General features: G+C 36.6%; 1 pseudogene; it reads left to right on the top strand.

Moving 5' to 3' along the window:
- The first annotated feature begins 420 nt into the window (after positions 1-420).
- LOC105057617 (uncharacterized) lies at positions 421-11,729 on the top strand (annotated as a pseudogene).
- Positions 11,730-12,417: the final 688 nt, after the last annotated feature.

A 12,417-nucleotide genomic window follows, 5' to 3' on the forward strand; every position in this document is an offset into this window, starting at 1 on the left:
CTCATCCATCGTGACTTTCAACAGACAAACACGGCCGGTATCCGTACCCTATAAATAATAAAATAAATATAAAAAATGAGAATAAAATAAATAAATAAGTATATAAGTATATGATTATAAAATAATAAAAAATAGTAAAAGAAGAGAAGAAAGCATCTCTCAAACGGCAAAGAAATTAATCCTTTTCTTCAAAGAAAGAATAATGATCTTCTTTCGCCACGTGAATCCCTGGATCGCGCCCGCACAGCGCTCAAAGCACTACGAGCTCTCTGATTCATCCGCCCGCACTACTATTAAAGTGACCATTGCGCGATCCGACGGTGGATTCGCGCGAAGGAACGTGAATAGTTTTTTCCCGCGAAAGATACAACCCCCGTCCTCATCACAAAGCGTCAGAAACTCAAAAATAATAAACAAAACAAACCCAAGAAGCGTCCACACCTCCTCCTCCCATCCCCTTTTTTAATTTTGTTTTCTTCCTTCCATTTTCTCTCTCTCTCTCTCTCTCGTCGTCATCACCGAATGGTGTTGCTTCTCGAGAAGGTTAGTTTGCCTTTGGGACGAGAGGGAAAGATTCATCGAAGCCCTTCTCCGATCACCTCTCCCTCCCGCCATGGAACGTAAGCGAAACCCTCTGCCCATCGACTCCAGATGGCTTCTTTTCTGAAAATTTTTCTTTTTGGGTTTTGATTACGAGAGCATGTTGCGAAATGTCTCGATTTTCTGTTGGCCAAGAACTCTTTTTTGTCTGCTTAGTCTAGGTTAATTGTTCGATTTGTGTGCACGTTCGGATTCTGATGGTGGAATAATGGATTTGTTTGGAATTTGATTCTTCTAGGGATGTTGTAATGAAACGTTCTTTTTTTTCTTTTTCTGTTTGATAAGAAGTGTTTCTTTGTTATAGGGAACAATGTTAATGTTGCAAGAAGTGCGCTTTTTGGCATTAATTTTGTATATGGTTGTTTGGTAATACAGAATGCATTGTGAATATTGTGATTTTCAAATGAAGATTGTCATTTAATTCGGTAACACATTGCCTGATGATGCATTAATAATGCTAGTAAGATGAAAATGGATTCTGGAATGGTGCTGAATTTGTTTGAAATTAATGGAGTCATTGTCAGGAAGCAAAGTCTTGAGATTGGGATTGGTGCTTTTATGAGTATATGAAAAAATTTTAGAGTGTTTCTTTTTTTCTTTTATTGAACAGAGAAAATTTCATGTTCTTTCAGACTCATAAGATCACTAGAAAATCTACTTTGTAAAGGTATATAATGGATCCATACCGAACATTGTTACCTGTGCTTAGAGTTTAGGAGAAGATGTTCAAGCCTATGGCCATATGTATGTATGTGTGTGTGTGTGTGTACGAGCATCATATAAGAAACAATAGGCAGAGTTCAATCCTGGAGTTGTTTTATCAGCATATTTCCATGTTCATATGATTGATATTTTATGTTCTGTTGTTTTCACGATCTTCAATTATCGGCCTATAAGTGGCAGTTTATTTATTGTAAAGATGCAATCATACTCTTTTCATTTACACTTGAGAGTTGAGAGAGAAGCAACTTTATCCAGAAGCTATATCACACTTATCTCATCCCTTTATTTGAAGAGTTTTTAGATAATTAGTGGTCACTATCTTGTTATTGTTGTATTTGGATTGGTCAGGGAGCTTGATAATTAAAAACAAAGTGAGTTAATATGTTTCCATTGAGGATTTTTTACTTTTCTGATTGTTATCTCATGGCATTATGCATGAGAATTCTATAATTATGTAAAATGAGCACTGAAGTGAATTTTGAGTATGGATATCTTGTGTATTTCTTTGCTGGCCACTAAGATTGAATCGTATTGGAAGGCTATGGCTTCACCTTAGTAAGTTGAGCAGCATGGTGAAAAAACAGTGTATTAAGGCTGCATGCGAAGTTGCTTATGGGCATGACTTGTTTCAGTATCTGCCCAAAAATTAATTAAAATTGTTCTGTATGTGCATATAATAGTGCTGCATGGATTATTTATACACTGCTTTGTGTGCTATATGTGACTATCCTAACAACAAATAATAAAATAATGCATTTCTGTATTAAGTCTAGCTAGATATCAGTTTTCATTTTTGACTTGTAATTTTTGACTGGAGTACTACATTCTATTCTTCTTCTTGCATATGTAAAATAACAAAAAGGATGGAAACAAGCAGGCATCTAAGAACTTCTATTATGCTTGGATTCTCTCCTTCCAAAAACAGCTCCATATAACGTATGTATACATGCATATGCACATGTGTAAATGTACATAGAGTATAAATAGAGATAGAGTTACTATACACCAACCATTAAAACTTTTTTCAAGAGAATGTACAATATGGTGATCTTTTTCTAATTACCTTTACCGCTTAAAAAAAAAAGGCAGCCCAATGCATGAGGCTCTTGCCATCATAGGGTTTGGGGAGGATTAGATGTATGCAGCCTTATTCTCATGGACAGGGAGGCTGTTTTTGTGTTTCGAACCTATGACCTTCATGTCACAATGTAGCAACCTTACCATCGTGCCAAGGCTCATCCACAATTGCCTTTATGATTCATTTCTTTAATTTTTAGGGGCACAATCTGTTAAGCTCTTATAACTTGTGTGACCACAGTCACAACATTGTGGTCCCAATTATAGCTGCAATTTATCTTTTGGGGTTTTCATAAATAACCATTGGTTAACTCCATCAAATTCTCAGGATTCCAGGATGTGTATAACGAAGAGAAGGCACTTTCTTCTGAAAAACCCAAGAGAAAGATGAAGACTCCAGCACAGGTTGAGGCATTAGAGGCATTTTATAGTGGTATTGCTGCTGCTCCTGTCACATATAAAAGTGCCCATTTTTTTTAGGAAAAAATCATTAAGAATGAATATCTACATTTGCCAGAGCACAAATACCCCAGTGAATCAATGAAGACACATTTTGCAAAGCAAATAGGATTGTCAGAAAAGCAGGTCTCTGGATGGTTCTGCCACAGAAGGTTGAAAGACAAGAAAATAATGGAAGGTGAAGTTTATGCAAATGGAAAACATTACAATGGTCTCGTACATGATCACACTAGTGGACTTAGACAGGAATCCTGCAGCAGCACAAAACAGGGGGATAGGCATTTTGATCTGAAAGAAGTCGAAAGTAAAAGGTCTTTTGGCCATAGTTCTTCATCTGCTGTTCCTGCTGTTGAGCCAAAGGATCGGCAGATCAATGCTGGATGTTATGCTAATGCAGATGACAGATCTTCAGGAAGTAGCTCAGCATCGCAAGAAAGGTTACCACAGCACAATGGGGATCCTTGTGCTTTGGCATCCTTAAGATATTCATACTGGGATGACAATTACATGTTGATGAATACAAGGGGTGTAATGAGCAGAGGATCCATGATGGATTCCAGATACTCATATTTTGAGGTTGAGAATGAGCATCCAACTATTTCTTATGTTAAGCGGAAATTAGGAAGACATTATCATGAAGATGGCCCTGCCCTTGGTATCAAATTTGACCCACTTCCACCTGGTGCATTTGATTCACCTATTTGGGATTCAAATTTTGGTAATGCATGGTATCATTTTGCTAAGTACAGTTTTATTGTTGTTGGTGTTCCTTTGCTTATATGTCTGTATGCTTATATTTGGCTTTGTATTCAGTTTTTCATGGTCATGACTCATTATCAACATCATCTTCACAATAATGCTACAGATATTTTAATCATTCTTTTTTTTTTTTATCAATATTTCATGTTTCATTGTTAACATGCTTAGAATTAAGCTACTCAAGTTTTCCCTTTTTTTGTATACAAGAGTTGCATTCTACATACATTATACCATGCAAAGGGCTAGTTCATAGTCAAAGGTGTTCTCATGCATCTTTACATTGTTTACATTATATTACATGTTTGTTTATAATGAACAGAATAGTCAACAAAACCATAAAAATTATAACGTTGTTCAAAGTAGCTCTTCTCTGCAAATATTGGCTAATCCTGGAGTTATTTGTGCAGCTTATAATATACAGGATCATCAAATTGATAGTTTTGATTTTAACTTCTGCAATTTTGCTACAGTGATAGGATATACCCTCCAAAATTAGTTGCTATTCTATCACCATTATATTGTTCTTGATTTCAATTTGCAGTTTACTTGATTTATCCAACCAAGAGGTAAGCGGTAAGTCTGACTTTAGAGTAATGGGCTTTGTGCACAACCCTTTCTTTTAGTTGTGGAAATCATTTCTTAGGATTGTAAAAATTAATGGGTAGAATCTTCTATGTTGTAGTTTTAGCTCTTAGCTGCCTTCATGGGTCTCTTACTGTTGATGAGAATATTGCCATGATTTTTGCTGTAATGGGCCATGAAATCCTCAAAAGAAGCTTTCTGTCAGCTCTACTCGACACCTGTTTTGCATATAGAAAGGTATTATATAGGTCTGCCATTTCAATTGCTTGCCATTTATTCCAAGATAAACGTGATACCTCATGGCTTTAAGCCCATCATCACTTTTGTGGGCCTGGTGTTGTTGAGAACAGCTCCATTGTTATCACTTGTCACCATGCACAAGGGATGAAATTCTCAAAACATTTTCTTGGCAGCTTCTCTCAATATTTTTGTCAACCTCTTCAAATAAACACCATGCTCTGCAGCCACTTAGTGTGATTGTTTGGTGCCCTTTTATGCAAGTAAATATTGGAAACGTGTTTGATTGATTTGACTGTGTGGCACAAGATCCGCTATCTCGGTACTGGATACCGTATCTATACCTTACCAGTTCGGTATAATACGGTTAGTACGATAAGGCATTCATCCTATGCCAAAATAGCTCCAAAATCATTTTTCTCATTTTTTATCTCAATGCATCTTGGTTTAGGTTGATACACCTTGATATGGCCAGTACGGGACTTGTGTTGACTCGAAGTGGGGTTTCGTACCGGTTTCCTCCTAACACGGTATGCTATGCTCCGTATTGGACAGTATGAGGCAGAATGGCAAATCATGACTATGGCATCTTAATTTAAAAATTGGTCATTTATCATTGTTTTTGGCTTTTTGCACGATTACTGTCATGCTTTGTTTTTATACCAAAAATAAAATGTCATACACTTTATCTAGTTGGGAAGAATGGAAAAATTTGTTTATTATGTGGAACTATGAACGAATAATCAGTTTATTATACCAAGCTCAGTTGATCCACAAAGTGGAGCTTAACTTTCCTAAGGATGGCTGATGCTCACATTTAACTATATCAAGCCAAACAACCTCATAGTGTTAGTTTAGGAGGTTCCCACTTAAGGTCTATTTGGGTAATCCAGCAGGATTTAGACTGAATGTTCTACTAGATTCTTGGACTGAGAAGTCCATTTGAGCATGGCCCATATCAACCCAACATCCGCGAGCCCGAATTCTGTGGGAAGGAAAAAAGGACCCCATTCTTCTTGCAGACCAACAGATCCACAGGCTGGGATTTAGGTTGGGTTTTCAGCAGGCTGTCGGAAGATGCTGGGCTGTGTAGGTCAACAGGCCCAATTAGTACATGATATTCCTGCAGGAATATCCAAGCAGGCCCTCAATCCTCTCATTTCACTAGACTACCTTTGGCTGGAAATTACTGTTTTTTTAATCATCAACCCCAGGGAATGGAAACAGTTGTATGTTGACTCTCTGCTTATGGCTTCAGAATGACGCCCGTTGTATATGATCGATTAGCCAACTATATTCTGATGATTTATTGCAATGTCATGGTTTTAAATGATGCTAGCTGTATATGGTCATTTTCCTCTTCTGATTTATCATTCTCTCATGTTAAGGTGTAGGTCGTTGGTAATTGATTATTTAGGATGCTTGTTTAATTTAGATCATATCTCATTTCTTTTCTAACTTATTTGCAGAACCATATCATGTAGGAGATTCTGTGCACCATGGTGCTAGTAGCATCCCTAGGATTACCAGGGAAACTAAGGTAAATTTTCCATTTTTCTAATTTCACTCTATTAGTTTGCTTTGGCACGTAGAAAAAGGAACTTTGTATGAAATCAAAATTTGATCTTCCTTTTCAATATCAACAAATGGTTAATTATAAGATTTAGACATCATCTTTGTGGTAAAGAAAGGAGTTATTAAGTTTCATTTTAATTTTTTTTTAATAGACAAATTAAATACTTATTTTCTTTTTATAAAAACATTGTTCTTAGCTAGCCTAGTAATGACGCCAGTCCTTTTTGACAGGAGGCAACTTGAGAGAATTAGTGTATCTAATTGTTGATTGCTGTTCAACAATGAAGATGGTGTTAATCTCAGGAGTAAAATACAATAGTTTTATTGTGGGAGACTATCATCAAGAGAAAAGAGCCTCTATTTCCCTGACCTGATTTTCATATTGGTGAAATATGCACGTTATTGGCCTAGGAGCAAACTTGTTTGTGCAGATATGAGCACACATAATGCGGATCTGAAATTTATTACAGATTTGCTGTATCTACAAAAATCTAGTAAAAAACACAGATCCATACAAACATCTGCTGCGAGGATAATTCCATGTTACTGGAGTGATTCCTCAAGCTCAAAAGGGCAAGAAGTGGGGTAGAAGACATAAATTATAAATTAAATAGAAATAAAAACGCAAAAATCCTTTTTTTCTCTCAATTCACTAAATTCACTGCTTATAAAAAAAAAATGGAAAAATGTATGGCCCCTTTGTAGGGATTTCAATCAGCTCTAATCGGACTTCTAGTTCTCTCACCCGTGAACAGGCCTCTGGATTTTCTATATCTAAAGTAACAAAGGTATTATTTTGCTCATCACTTTTTTTTAAAAAAAAAATCAACTAAATAACTAATAAGTTTGGCCTAGTGTAGCTGGCCAACTAAGTGGTTCCTAGTAGGGCAAGATACTTTTCTCTTCTTATATCTCAGTATTATTTCCTAATTTCTTCCTCTCCACTTCCTTTTTCCCCTTTTTTCTTGCATCTTATATTTTTCTCTCTTCCTTTTCTCTTCTTTATTGTCTTCTCTCTCATGCTTTATCTCTTCTGTCCATGGTTGTCAAATGCCCAGGTGGTCCTTTAAAGGCTTAGGTAGAATGCATAGGTGGCCAAGCAGGTGCCCGAGTTAAAAAAGTTCCTAAAAAATTCTACAATTGTATGATTTCATATGTAAAGTCACATTTGGTTCATTAAAAGCACATCCAAGAACATGATATAGATAAACAACATGGTTTTATCTACTTGTACAATAATGAAATATCTAATTTAAATGCTTAAGTTTTATTTAATAAAATTTTTAACACATGATTTAAAGTGTTTAAAGCTTTTTAGAAACATAAAATGTCCAAGCATCAAATAGTATGTAAACGAACACCATATAAATGGGTCAGGTTTAGATTTAGGGTCGTGACCTGTCTAGCCATTTTTTACCCATTTCATAATTGGACGGGGTTGGCACAGTTACAATCTATCCCATTTAAGGTCCACTTAAACTGTTTGGGATCTGTTTACTCTGTTATTACGAACCTGACCAAGTCTGACCTGTATATTTATTGGGTTATGTAAGACAGGTCAAGCTACCTGTTTAATAAACAGGTCAGATTCGGTTTTGGATTTCTGACCCATTTAAAAGCTGGGTCATGTTCATGTTGATAGGTTTTCCCTAATGCTTATGTTTCAATCCAACCAGTATATATACATTCATACATACATAAAAATTAGCAATTTAGCAGGGTATACCTGCTGCTAAGTTTTAAGTGGGAGATTGCAAGATGGAAATTTTACTATTGGATAGGATATACAAGGTCAAAAATGCCTATAAGCAAAGAAGTCATGGTTTGGAGATACCTGTGCAACATACATACAGGGTACGCCTGCTGCTAGATTTTAAGAGGGGGATTGCGAGATGAAAATGTTACCATTGGATATGATCTACAAGGTCAAAAATGCATAAAAGCAAAAAAGTCATTGGTTTGGAGACGCCTGTGCATCAAATTATTCCATTTGAATGATATGATACAACATTATATTTTTCATTTTTGGGGCAACTTGATGTATGGGCAACAGGTCTCCAAAATCCATGATTTTGTTTTTTGTGCTTATAGCAAGGCTTCATGTCTTGACTGTATCGACACATCACTCTGGTATCATACCATTTCAGGAAGAAAATGGTACCTGGGACAGGTGCAAGATGCCAGCTGTCTTGTGAATTGGGGTGTCTCAACTGTCCTGGTTGCATTTTTAACACTTGGGTTACACCTGGATGGTCGGGATGGACTGGGATGCAATTTTTCCCTTTTTATTTTTGTTGTTAATGATTCTTTCAATCAATCCAAATAGCACAGTCCCAAAGCAAACTAAGATGGGTCCAGGTAACGAGATCTAAACTTATGGCTTAGAGACATTTTACACCTTGTATATCATATCCAGCTGTTTCAATATTCATTTTGCAACCCCATCTTTGAATTGAACAATGGGTGTAAAATCCTCTCACTCCACCATATATTATCTTTTCCTCGTCCAACACTTGCAATGCAGTCTTAGAGTATTACTTATATGTTTAACTTCAGACTTGTTATTCTTGTTATCTCTAATTGATAAAATGCCTTCAGTCTTCCTACTATTACTCTTCTGAAGCATGTAAACTGTCACTGAGTGCCACATTGCTTTTATCCACTTGGTCTACTACAGGCATGCCATATGGATTCAACATCATACCCAATAAATCAATGCTTCTTCCTATTAAATTGCCCACATTTCAAGTGGTGCAATGTTGTTTCCATCGTTTGTAGGATTAGTTCTTTTACTGGCCACATTTTATTCAAGACTCCTTATTCATAAGCATATACCTAGGTGTCATTGCACTTCCAGAGCTTGCTGCTTTTATGGTGCACCCTAGGCAAGGCTTCAAAGTTTATAGCTTGATTAAGTTGCAGAGCATCTCTTAATGGAAGGCATTGCTCAAACATTATTATTACTGAGTCCCATTTGGGTCATGTACTAGTATTGTTGTTTTCCTTGAATAGGCTAAGTTGTTCTTATATAAACACGCACACATGCTTGCCCACATGCATGCACGCATATATGTATATAGGTATGTATAAATGATTGACAATTTTTCTAGAAGATCATATTTGCTCTCTATATATATGTACATGTATAGATCATTGTCAATTTTCCAGAGGATCATACTGTTCTTTTTTTTTTTTTTCTCTCATCGGCAATGTAGCCTATATAATTTGTAATTTTCTACTCTGATTTTTTCTAGGTTTATGATAAATATAGGCATGAGAAACCTTCAAATGGCCCATGTCCAGAAGCAATTGGCTTTAGAAAAAGCGTGCAAAGATTTCTTGGTCAAGATGGCTTGCCTGGCTACCAGTTAAACTCAAGGGCTTCACCGAGCAAGCAGAGTGATTGTCTCCCAAAACAGACCTGTCTAGTGGAAAAAGTTGAAGATTTTACAGGCAAAGCTTCTGACTATAACAGCCAGAGTAACGAAAGACATGCTAAGTACAGAACTAAAGAGGGTGAAAGTAGTGTTGGGCATCGCTTTCATATAAATGGTCAAAAAGCTTATACCAACAAAGCATGTGATTTTAATCATTATAACTGCAGTTATTGATTATCTCAGAGAGAAGAATTCAAGGAATCCAAGTTTTCAAAATCAGCATGTAAAAGCAATGATTTTCTTGATACTGAGGATGTATTGATGCCTAGGAGACCAGTGAGGGTATTTGTACCACCCTTCTCAGTGGAAAACTAGGGGTTTTACAGTACCGACCATCTGAATACATTTTTATTTTTATGTTTTTTCTTCATGAAAATGTGTCCCTAGAGGTTATCTTATTTATGTCCAGAAGGAAAAGATTTGCAAGGAAAAGAAAGTTAGTGAATGTTCTAGTCCGGTGCAACCAATGGAAGTGAGTGGGATTTTTGTATTCAAAGTCCTCTAATTACCATTTACTCATTTTATTTTCATAACTTCTATATCATCATTTTGCAGATGGGCAGGAAGATGAACGGCCTACAATTTCAACAGCAGGATTACGTAACAAAAAGTTCTGAGAAATTTTCATTGAGAAAACCACTCATAAGGTTTGTATCATTAACATAACTAGAAAAGGGGCATCCCACTGCACAAGGCTCTCGCTACTGTGGGTTTCGGGAGGGTTAGATACGTGCAAAGAGGCTGTTTCCATATTCCAAACTCGTGATTCCTAGATCACAATGGAGCAACCTTACTATTGCTCCAAGGCTTGCCCTCTTATCACTGACATAGGTAACATGGCAAAATAATTCTTTTAAGTTTTTGTATGTAGATTAAGGTGGTTTATATTTTCTTTTCTAGAAGAAAATAGCTTATAATAATTATCCATTTATTGCACCTTCTTTTGTAATGTTCATGTAGCTTAATTTTGGTGGTTGTATCTATAGTCATCATTAGTACACAATCCCATGGGATAAAATCATGCAGGTGGATACTTCCTAGATGTGATATATCGTTGATATTATATCCTGGTTTCTCGCCGGATGTTATGCTAATGTAAGCAGGGTTACCCCCTTTTGTTGGGAAAGGCAGGCGAGATGCCCTAATTTGGTTATCTTTGTGATACTACACTCGGCTGTGGGGAGCCAAGTTTTGGTAGAAATGGTCCAAGGTTGGTTGGGCCACCAAACTTGGTCCTAGTGTAGTATATCTCCTTTTTCCCTTCTAGCAGGGGTTGGATGGATGGAGTGAGGGATGAGGTGTGGCGAATGATGGGTGTGGATGCCAGAAGAGTGAGATGGTTCACAAAACATACACTTGAATATGAAATATTGAAAATCTTTGAGATGCATTATAACTTGCACAAGCCCTCTCTCTCTCTCACTCACTTTTTTGTTTGTTCTTTTTATGACTCAAATGCAAATGTTCGGATGAGCATGATCCTCTATCAGTAAGCCCAAGCACATACATGGGAATTTGCCTGGACCTAATCATATTAGTAATAGTCAATACTACTTTGGAATTTTCATGAGAATGGTGACATCATATTGCTTATCTAATAGGTATAATGGAGACGTGGCGACTAGTTTAAGTGAGGATGAAACTGGTGGCACTACCTCTTCCATAGATTAAGAAGAGTGGCACTTGAAATGGGATACATGCCATTGTTGTGAAAGATAAAGAAGCTAAACTTGTAGATGTACAATGCCCAGAAAGCTGCATTTGACTTTCAAGCGTCAGACTTAGGCCACCCGTTTCAAGAAAACTATTGTACGGATATACTCCCAAAAGTTGCATATGAAAAATCTGATAAGAGGAGAACTTTCAGCCCAAAATCTGTGATTTGATCTATGTTCTCTGCTCTGGTCCTACAATGACGAAGCTTTTGCTATGCATGGTGGCTGCCTCTCGACTCCTAATGTGGACCCTCTCAGATTCTAGTGGAGGAGCTATGTTGATCTTATGTTGTAGAAAGATTCTGATCGAAGTCAGCTGAGATGCTCTTTTGTATAGGTGTCCAATAGATGCAGGCGGCTTTAACTATAAGCAGATAAGTAGTGGCATTTGCATTTGTTTGTAGCATTGTAGATGTGGAAAAGCTTTTAAGATTGACTTGAATGATGAAAGTAGAGCTATTAATCTTGAGTTTGTTGTTCTGACTCACGCTACTCTTGCGCATCTTGTAAAGGATCATCTATTTGGCTGGTAATGGCAATGGAAATGGGATGTATACTTTCTCGATACGATTTGGCTACTCTTCAGTATTGTACATCCAGATACAACTTAAAGGTAGATTCAAGGATATTATACCACTAATTTTGAATTCAAGAAATTTAACAAAATTGACGAATTTATTTTTGCATAAAAAAATAAGTTTATTGTCGTTATATGCAGCATTGTGATCATAGTTTAGCATGCATTCTCTTCTCTGTCTGGTTACTATTTCTACTGTTTTTCAAAGTACTCTGTCTTATTTAGTTTATGTATAAAAGGGGGACGGGAGTTGTTATTTTGCTGGAATTCTTTCTTTTGGTTTTTTTTGTTATTTCCCCTGGGTTGATGGAATTTTCTTTGGGTGTTTGGATTCAAGTAGAATCATTTTGGCATATCACCCTCCGGAGAACAAGCAATAAATGAGCACTTTTATATCCAATAGCTCGTTATCTGTATAAAAGTCAGGTGACCAAGTATCAACACTTACTTACAATTGATTGAATATGACCGTTGCAGAGCGATCGATCAACTTGATGCGCGCACACAAATCTCTGTCTACTGTAAACAAGGATGTCTATGTAATTTTTTATGTGATCTTTGTTTATTTGACACTCTAATTAAAATTTCATGATGGTTTACGTTTCAAGCCTGTAGAATTAGAGATTACAAGGTTAAGCTTTAATTCCTAGCCATGTAGGATAAACTTCCATTCTTA

Source organism: Elaeis guineensis, chromosome 14 (genome assembly GCF_000442705.2).
Source record: "Elaeis guineensis isolate ETL-2024a chromosome 14, EG11, whole genome shotgun sequence".
Classification (NCBI taxonomy): domain Eukaryota; kingdom Viridiplantae; phylum Streptophyta; class Magnoliopsida; order Arecales; family Arecaceae; genus Elaeis; species Elaeis guineensis.